Genomic DNA, 10527 nt, shown 5'->3' with positions numbered 1-10527 from the left:
GATTAATTTTGGTTGAAAGTCTATTTTATCAGATATTAGAATGGCTACTCCTGCTTGCTTCTTGGGTCCGTTTGCTTGGAAAGTCGTCTTCCAACCCTTTACCCTCAGGTAATGTCTATCTTTGTGTCTTAGGTGTGTTTCTTGTATGCAACAGATTGCTGGGTTTTGTTTACGTATCCATTCTGTTAATCTGTGTCTTTTTATTGGAGAGTTGAGTCCATTGATGTTGAGAGAGATTAATGACCAGTGGCTGTTAGATCTCTTGATTTTGATGTTGGCTGTGGTCATCAGGTTGTGTGCTTGGTTGCTTTTTGTTTTACTGAAGTGAGGTTATTTATTTCCTGTGTTTTCTTGAATGTAGCTAGCTTTCTTGGGTTGTATTTTCCCTTCCAGTGTCTTCTGTAATGCTGGATTTGTTTGTAGGTATTGTTGAAATTTGTTTTTGTCATTGAATATCTTGTTTTCTCCATCTATGAGGACTGAGAGTTTTGCTGGGTATAGTAGCCTGGGCTGACATCTGTGTTCTCTTAGGGTCTGCATGATATCTGTCCAGGCCCTTCTGGCTTTCATAGTCTCTGTTGAAAAGTCAGGTGTGATTCTAATGGGTTTGCCATTATATGTTACTTGGCCTTTTTCCCTTGCAGCTTTTAGTATTTTTTCTTTGTTCTGTATACTTACTGTTTTGATTATTATGTGGCAGGAGGATTTTCTTTTCTGGTCAAATTTGCTGGGTGTTCTGTAGGCCTCATGTATTCTAATTGGCCTCTCCTTTAGCTTGGGGAAATTTTCTTCAATGATTTTGTTGAAAATATTTTCTGGGCCTTGGAGAAGGGAGTCTTCTTTTTCCTCTATACCTATTATTCTTAGGTTTTGTCTTTTCATATTGTCTTGCATTTCTTGGACGGTCTGTGTCAGGAGTTTTTCAGATTTAATATTTTCTTTGACAGATACATCGATTTCTTCCATTGTATCTTCTACACCTGAGATTCTTTCTTCCATCTCTTGTAGTCTGTTGGTTATGCTTACCTCTGTAGTTCCTGTTTTCTTCCCTAGATTCTTCCTTTCCATTATTTCTTCCATTTGTGTTTTCTTTAATTTTTCCAATTCTATCTTCAGGTCTTGAGTTGTTTTGTTTACTTCCTTCACCTGTCTGATTGTACTTTCCTGTTTTTCTTTTAGTTCCTTCAACTCTGTTTCTTTCATTTCATTCAGTGTTTTAAGCATTTCCTTTCTAAAGGCCATAAACTGTTTGGCTGCAGCTTCCTCTATTTCTTTACGGATGGCAATATTCTGTTTGAGTTTATCTTCCTCTATGTCTTTACGAATCTTATTTGTTTCCTCTGTTATCATCTTCATGAGCATACTTGTTAGGTCATCTTCTTGGATTTCAGTGATGGTGGGGTATCCAGGGCTACTTGCCCCTGGGTAACTGGGTTCTGGAGATGCCATATTGCTCTGTCTTTTGTTGCTTGAGCTTTTACGCTGGCCTCTACCCATTGTGTTATCTTAGGAGTTTGGGGTTATTTTCTGGTGGTTCCTGGGAATCCTGTGGTGGAGAGAATCCCCTTTGCAGAAAGCTGGATTTTCCTGAAGGATGTCTTCTCAGCTTTTTGGGTATAGTCCCTGGATGGCTGGTGTTTTTTCAGGAGTTGCTCACCTCAAGGATATAGACCTGAGTGGTAACTGTGGTCTTTGTTAGTCGAGAGGGTTCTCCTCTCACCCAGGGAAGTCCTGAGGGCAGCTGCCCTGTTTCTGGGTTTCTTGTTGCAAATTTAATGATCAGCTGCTGTGACCCAGTTGGACATCAGGCGCGCCTCAACTGTTTGTGCTTGTGTCTGGAGCACAGCTGAGTGCTGGCGCCTAGGCCCCACTAGACTACTAGACTTTTTCTAGGGAAGGATTGGGTGATTTAGATCAGTACAGTTTCCTTCCTTCCCCGTGGATTCTCTGGAGATACGGACTCCTAGTGTCTTTTTTTGCCCTGGTGCACACTGCTCAGTGTCCGCCAGCTGGCTGGCCACAGAAATTTGCCTGTGCCTGGAGCACAGCTGTGTGAGGGCGGCTCAGTCTCTGCCAGCTGTCTGGTGCGCAGAAACTGCCTGTGTCTGCCTTTGCGGCTTTTGGGGGCCTGAGTGCTTCCCTCAGATGGGTAATTTTCCGGGGACCTTTTCAGGTTGGGGGTGAGCTGAGTGCTCTGAGATCAGACCCGCCGTTTCTATCTCTGGCGGTGAATCAGGCGCGCAGGCAGGCAGGGCTCTGTGCTGGAACCTGGGTCCCAGGCTCTGGCTCTGGGCTGGCTCCTGGGGTGCCTGTGGAACCCGCCCGAGTCTTTTCCAGGGGATGTCTGGGTGACCTAAGGCCGGTCCCAATCGTTTCCTGTACCCTGGGGTTATCTCTCGACTGAAAATTCCAGTCTGTGATAGTGTGGTGCCCAAGGTTCAGTCTGGGACCGTGACCAGAGACACTGGCTTGTGGCTCTGGGCTGGGGCTGGGGCTGGCGGCCGGCAGCCAAGCCTCTGGCGGAACCGGGATCTCTTCCGCGGTTTAGCCGGGTGAGTTAAAAGCTGATTGAATCCCCCACCGTGGGGTATCCTCTCACCTGGGAAACACAATGACTGTGTTTTATGGCCGAGAGTTCTGATTGCTGTTCACTGTGCTGATCCTGCTGTGCTGCTGCTCAGAATGAGAGTCCTCCCGGCGCCGCCATCTTGCCCCTCCCCCCTAAGATAATGTCTTAAAGACCACAAATCATGGTGGTCTTTTGGCTGAACAAAGATCATCCAAATAGATGCGCATAGTTGACTTTACCCTTTTAATCCTAGCATTTAGGAGAAATAGACAATCAGTTCTTGACCAACCAGGGACACATGATGAGTACCTTTCTCAAAACACACCTAAATAAAAATGATTGGGGAAATTTTCTTCAATGATTTTGTTGAAAATATTTTCTGGGCCTTGGTGCAGGGAATCTTCTTTTTCCTCTGTTCCTATTATTCTTAGGTTTTGTCTTTTTATGTTGTCTTGAATTTCTTGGATGGTCTGTGTCAGGAATTTTTTAGATTTAACATTTTCTTTGACAGATACATCTATTTCTTCCATTGTATCTTCCACACCTGAGATTCTTTCTTCCATTTCTTATAGCCTATTGGTTATGCTAACCTCTGTAGTTCCTGCTTTCTTCCCTAAGTTCTTTCTCTCCACAATTTCTTCCATTTGTGTTTTTTTTTTTTAATTTTTCCAATTCTATCTTCAGGTCTTGAGCTATTTTGTTGGTTTCCTTCCCCTGTCTGACTGTATTTTCATGTTTTTCCATCAATTCCTTCAGCTGTTTGTTTGAACAATCCACTGTTTCTTTTATTTCATTCAGTTTAAGCATTTCCTCTCTAAAGGCCACATACTGTTTGGCTGCAGCTTCCTCTATTTCTTTTTGTATTTTATTTGTTTCCTCTGTTATCATCTTCTTGAGCATAGATGTTAGGTCGTCTCCTTGAATTTCATTTATGCTGGGGTGTCTAGGGCTATTTGCCCCTGGATAACTGGGTTCTGGAGATGCCATATTGCTCTGGCTTTTGTTGGTTGAACTTTTACGCTGTCCTCTACCCATTGGGCTATCTTAGTTATTTGAACTTGGTTTCTGGTTGTTCCTGGAGTCTTGTAGTGGAGAGAATCCCTTTGGCGTGAAGATGTTATTTCCTGAAGGAAGCCTTCTCAGCTTTTTGGGTATAGTCCCTGGATGTCTGGTGTTTTTCAGGAGTTGCTACAGCTCACCTCAGGCATAGAGACCTGGGCGGTAACTGTGGTCCTGATTAGTCAAGAGGGTTCTCCTCTCACCGGGAGAAGTCCTGGAGACAGCTGCCCTCCTTCTGGGTTTCTTGCTGTAAATTTAGTGATAAGCTGCTGTAACCTGTGTGTCCTGTGGTTTGGTCGGTTTTGTTAGGGGTAACTGATTGCCCCTTGGAGCAGTATCTGGAGGTTGATCTCAGGGTTCCCGGTCTTTTGTAGGTCTGAGGTTGGGGCTCTGTGCCCCAGAACCCAGGAGGTAATCTGTGGTGGGTGAGTACTGCTCTGTTGGTAACAGCAGGCTATCTGGGGTACAGCAGTTCCCTGGGTTAGGCCAGTCTGTGGGACCTTTTCTGGGGATATACTGGGTTGCCTAAGTCCATCCCCTTTGCTTTGTTCCTTGTTCCTTGTGAGGGTTTCTCCAGACAGTGACTCTAAGACTCTGGTGTCTTGGGGCACACAGTTCTGTCTGTAAGGAGTAGTTGGTACAAAGCAGGCCTCTGGGTTGGTGGAGCGTGCGCCCGCTTGCTAGTCTGCGGGAGCTCGGTTCCCACCAATCTGTGATGGCTGGGCGTACTCTCCTGTTTGTGATCTGCGGTCTGCTAGATTTTCCCCAGGCAAAGTCTAGGTGGCCCCAGCAGCACAGTTTCTTCCTTCCCTGTGGCGCCCTCACCAGACAGGGGTTCCCAGTCCCTGTTGCACTGGGGCGCGCAGCTCGTGTTATCAATAAATTTTTATTAATTTATTCTAAATGGATACTTTTGAAAGTATTTAGGACCTCTAGAGATCAATAAATCACAAATTGAAATAATTCTGAACTTACTTCCCACCTTATTCTGAATGGCATTATCAAGAAAACAATTGACAACAAATTTTGTTAAGGATGTTGGCGAGAAGAAACTTTTTTTTTCTAAATTTCAGATTACTTTACATCCCAAGGATGGCTCCTTCCTTCTTTCCTCCCAGTCCCCACCTTCTTCTCCTTCCCCATCCCTCTCTCCTTCTCCCATAAAAGGGGAGCATCCCTCTCCCCAAATCAACCCTCTCCAGCACATCAAGTCACATCAGGACTGAGCATACTCTCATCCGCTGAAGCTAGGTAAGGCAGCTCTGCCATGGGGAAGTGACCCAAAAAAACAGTTCTCCATCAAAATGACTTTCTTTACTTTTTAAAAAATGATCACATTTTGACAGCATTTTTATACTATTATAGTGAAAGCCTGATGAGGTGTGGTTGTGGTTGTTGTTGTTGGGTGCACTGCTTAGCTTTCCTTGCAATATTCTCTATACATTTTCCCTTCAACTGTATGCCTTCTTCATCTGAATTGAATTTTCTTGGCTCTTTTTGCTTCCATTCTGTGATTCTTATTGTAGTGTTGGCCTTACTGGACTCCCTTATGTATACAATAATTTAGTTTTCTCTGAGAAGATTACATCTTTTACTTTCTTGACTGACTTGAAATTGTATTTCACATCTGCCTAGCATTTGTTCATTTTTTGCTAAGATTTTGAATTTATAGGAACTAAACATGTCATTCCTTTAAGGTCATTGTAATATAATTTTCCTCTACTTTATAGCTGTTAATGAAGGCTTTACAATAGAATTTTTTATTGGCTGTTCAAACATTTTTCTCATTTCTTTTTTCTTACAACTTCATATAAATATTGTTTTTTTCTTAGGTTCCTATTTTTGTGTATTGAAGTTTTCCCACTGAGTATAAATAGGATAAAAATGAATATGAGTGGATGAAGATTTTGATATCTTAAGACAAATCATATTTTTCCATTGGTATAGCGGCCTGCTGACCTTAAAAAAATAAAAAGGAAGATTTTTTTTTTTGTGATCAGTTTACTTTTCCTGGTATTATCTTCATAGATTTTTTATGACTATGTTAACCATAAGCATTCTTGTGTTTTCTTTTCTTTTCTTTTTTTTTTTTTTATTCTTGTGTTTTCTTTCCCTGTTGGGATACTTAGTTTTCTATCTTCACCGTCTGTCATGACAAGTGGTTATTAGGGTATTTTATTCTGAGTTCTTGCATACATATGTACTCAGTCCACCAATCTCAGATTTGCTCACTGATCCTCTCTCATGGTTTTTTTTTTTCTTTTTCTGTGAAAAACTTCAGTAGATAGTATTTCTATCCTACTACCCTGGTTTCCTACTACTTCTTTCTCCTTCACGTGTGACCTTTGTAAAAGTCTTTGGTTGTGTATACGTTGCTGATCAAGACAGTGGTCTTGGTAACTTATATGAAAAATTTCATTTTTCACTATTACTCTGTTGGCAGTCTGAGTAATTGTAATTGTTTTTGTTAGGGGCTTTATGTTATTTATCTGCATGTTTGGATATATATATTATTTCTTATCTTATTTAATGCTTCAAGAAAAAAATTATAAAAAGTCTTTCATAAAAATTTCTACTCTTCCCAGCCAGCAACCTTCATTATCTTGAAAAACAGCAGTTAACTAACAGTAACATTTCTATTGGTCAGCATATCAAAAAAGTTTCTGCTGACATGGTGATTTCACTTTCATGGGCCAGTATGTAAATTCCAACATTGTTTCAGAGACTATTGATTATATAAACTATGGCTGTAGCTTTAGGATTTGACTGAATTTGTAAGCAATGTTCTTTCTTTCTAATAGAATTCATTGCTTCAGCAACTTTCAGAGAGGGATTATTTTCTAATATAATAATTTCCTCATCTTCATTATATTTATGGCTAGAAAATGTCAGTTAATATAATAAATGGAAAAAATAATAATTCTGATTTTCTGATTAACAATTGTATAATATTAATCTATGTTTATAATAATAAAACTCTATCTTATGATATTTTATTACTATTAAAATGCTACATGCTATGGAATACCACCAAATTTTATAAATGTAAAGTAATAAATCACCCATTGGCACATATAGAAAACACACACTCATTTCACTATTGAAATTAAATTTTCTCATTGGTTTCACATGTATTATTAAACTCCAGGCAAACAGGAAATTATTTAAAACTTAATTTTTCATGATTAAACATGAAATGAGTAACAGTAAAACTATATACCTACTGTACTGTGTCATCTTCTAATTAAACCAAGAACAATTATTTCTTTGCATATTTGTTAACTATGAGGCTAAACTAACAGTACCAAACCTCTTAGCAATTCTTTAAGAGAAAAACATTCACACAGCACTTTATTAAATAAAACACTAAAAGATGACAAGGACTTTTTCATGTATATTACATTTTTTAATAACTAATTGTTTTCAGATTCATGCTTCATATAAGTTTTCTAGGCTCTTATCATTGCTATGACCTGTTTATGAGCTAGAAGATTGTCACTGTCTCTCATATGAGTAGTGAATTACCTGATAAGAGACAGACATTACCATAGATGCATGAAAAACAGAAATATGATTCTATAAAATCATCTTCTTCATTTTTCATACTCAAGTGTTAACTGTTTACATATTATTAGGTATTGAGAATCTTAATATAGGAGCTATTAGAAAGTGTAAGATTCAAAAGAGTCCAATATTGATAAAGGGAAGGGCTTACAGAAGCTAAAAATCTGCCCCTATGGTAAGTAGCACAGACAGGGTGGCAATTTTATTGCAGCTACATCAATAAAGGAAAGGTCATTAACTGTGAAAGGGGTTGGCTCTCTCCCATGGGGTGGGTCTCAAGTTGTGCCAATCATTGGTTGGCCATTTTCTCAAACTCTACTACATCTTTATTCCTGCCCCTATTGTAGGCTGGTAAATTTTGGGTCAAAAGTTTGTAGATGAGTTTGTGTCCCAGTCCCTCCATGGGAAGTCCTGCCTGGCTATAGGAAGCAAACACTTCAGTCTCCATGTCTCCCCACAAGCCTACCCTGATGCAGGTCTCCAGGTGTCCCACAGATTCTCACCCGTCAACTTCCCACCTCTCTTCCAGCCCCACTGCCACACTTTTTTTTGCATTGGTCCACCTTTGTTCTCCCCCCCCACCCAACACACACCCTCTCTCACCCAGTTCCCTCTCTTCATCTACTTTGGATGTCTGTTTTATTACCCATTTTGGGTAAGATTCAAGATTTGCTTCCTTGAGCCCTCCTTGTTACTTAGCTTCTTTGAGTCTGTGGATTGTGGTATGGTTATCCTGTACTATACGGCTAAGATCCGCTTATAAATGAGTACATAGCATGTGCGTATTTCTGGGTCTGGGTTACCTCACTCAGGATGATCTTTTGTAGTTCCACCCATTTGTCTGCAAATTTCATGATTTCCTTGTTTTTAATAGCTGAGTAGTATTCTATTGTGTAAATACATCGCATTTTCTTTATACTTTGCTTTGCTTGCAGATATGAGCCAAGCTAACTGTCCTCTGAGAAATTCCACCCAGCAGCAGATCAAAACACAAGCTGAGACCAACAGGACCAACAGCCAAACAGATAGAGATCTGGAAAGGATAGAAGGACCCTAACAGGACAAAATCTGTTAGGGAAAATCTTCAAGACCAAGAGAGTCAACTAATCTAGGTCCATGGGGGTTCACAGAGACTGAACCACCAACCTATGTGCATGCATGGACTGGACCTAAGCCCCCTACACTTATGGAGTTGATAGCTTGGTATTTATTTCAGTTCCTTAGCAGCTGGTATGAGGGCTGTCACTGACATGGACTTGCTTTTCTGCTGTTGGATCACTTTCCCCTAGCTAGGCAGCCTTGTCTGCTCTCAGTGGAAGAGGAGGAACTTAGTCCTGATACAAAGTGAAGTGGCTGAGCTGGATGGCACTTGGGAGAGGGAGGGCTCTCTTCTCTGAGGAGTAAGGGGGAGAGGAATGGAAGAAGAGTGTGGGATGGTGGGACATGGGAGGAGAAGAGTGAGGGGGCTGCAATCCATATGTAAAGTGAATAAATAATAAATTAAATGGAAAAAAAGATGGTCAAAGAAAGTTTGGCACACACACACACACATATATATATATGGAGAGAGAGAGAGAGAGAGAGAGAGAGAGAGAGAGAGAGGGAAGAGAGAGAATTTGTTTTCAGCCATAATGAAAAGGAAACTTACATAGTTTGCAGAGAAATGGATGCAACCAGAGAAAATAATATTAATAGACTGAATCTACCTCAAAGACAAATATTATATTTTTTCTCTCATTTGTGGCTCCTAGATCTTATGGAGGTACATACAATAATGTTTGAACAAATGTGTGAACGTTGGAGTGAAACTGTTTAGACAGCAAGAAGACTGACACCCGCAGGAAGGGGCCTGGGATAGGATATGTGGGACTATGCTCAATGTATATCATATACTTGAATGAAGGTTGTCATCAAGCCAATATAATCAACTCAAATACAAAATAAATTAGATATGAGAATTTACCATTGTCTACAAACTAAATGCTGTAACAAAGCTCTGAGACAAATGTTCCACAAAAAAATATATGTCATTAATAATTGCTATCTTTCCATCATCATCAAGCCAAGGAGAAAATGTATATTTGAGTTGAGATCATCTATTCTAGTACCATTTTTTAAATTCTAAACTCTGAACCATCTTCTCTCACTGGGCTTATCTGAAGTAACAAGCAGAAATCTCTTTGTAGTTTTTATGTCAAGAAATACAGTCAGTTTCTGGAAACTACTCATCAGACTACTCATACATCCATATGAGACACATAGCTCCCTTATTCAGCCTTACAAGCCTGGAAACAGCAGTCTGGAAAGAGCTAAAATGCCAATGGTATTTCTAGTCTGTGAGCTCCTGCTACAGTTCACTGTTTGATTGTAGCCCTCTGGTTTGTATTCTGTTTCCTCAGAGAGTTTTTTCCCCTCTTCCTTTACTTCTCACCCAGCATTAATCAAACTATACATTTTAGAAGCATTAGATTTAAAATTGGCATTGATTTTCAAAATGTGTTTAAAAATTGCTTAAAAAGTTAGCATTTATGTTTTCTATAGGGAACCATTATCACTTTGGGGAAGTAGGAATCTATCAACTTCTGGCTCCTAAGGGAGATATTTTGATAGATTAAATGCAATGCCACCTTTCCTGCATAAACCACATAAGAAGAAACTTTCAATACAGAACAAGAAATCAACTTGCTTTTGTCTACAATTGTGAAGAATAGGTAGTAAATAATTTAAGGAGCAGAAGCCAAATAGACGAAGAGATGGTAAAGAACTTATGACATGTCTATCAAATTATTTTCCGTGGGCAGCATTGCAGCAAGGCATTAGTGAAAATAGTGAATTCAGTGTCTGTCACAGTTTATTATCATAATAATTAAACTAATCTGAATTTATGTTTAGTGGCACATAGACAGCTTTTCAGAGGGACATGATGTGCCTTTTGCATTTGTCTACTTCATAATCTTCTCTTCTCACTAGTGGACTTGTAGAGGACCATAGTTCACCTTACTCATCATATTTCATCTCTTTTAAAGCTACGGCTTCTGAGTACATTCACATTCTGATATTTTGGTTTTAGAAGAAATATTTGACTAAAGAAAGACAAAACTCAGCACACAGCAACCTGCAATTTTTAATTAACAATATAGCTCTAAACTCATTATGAATAGCCATATCTTCACCATGATGTTTTAAAATTGTCTACAAGAAGCTGAAGCAGAGAAATTGATACTGAGTAAAAATATGGTTTAGAAATTAATCCTGGGGATCCAAGATGGCAGTAACTAGCGTGCACCATATCTGAGGGGAACAGGATCCAAAACTCCAAAATTGGTGAGTAGAAG

Source organism: Meriones unguiculatus, chromosome 6 (genome assembly GCF_030254825.1).
Source record: "Meriones unguiculatus strain TT.TT164.6M chromosome 6, Bangor_MerUng_6.1, whole genome shotgun sequence".
In the NCBI taxonomy this organism is placed as follows: Eukaryota; Metazoa; Chordata; class Mammalia; order Rodentia; family Muridae; genus Meriones; species Meriones unguiculatus.
The sequence above is the reverse complement of the archived record's forward strand: the minus strand, read 5'-3'. Positions refer to the sequence as shown.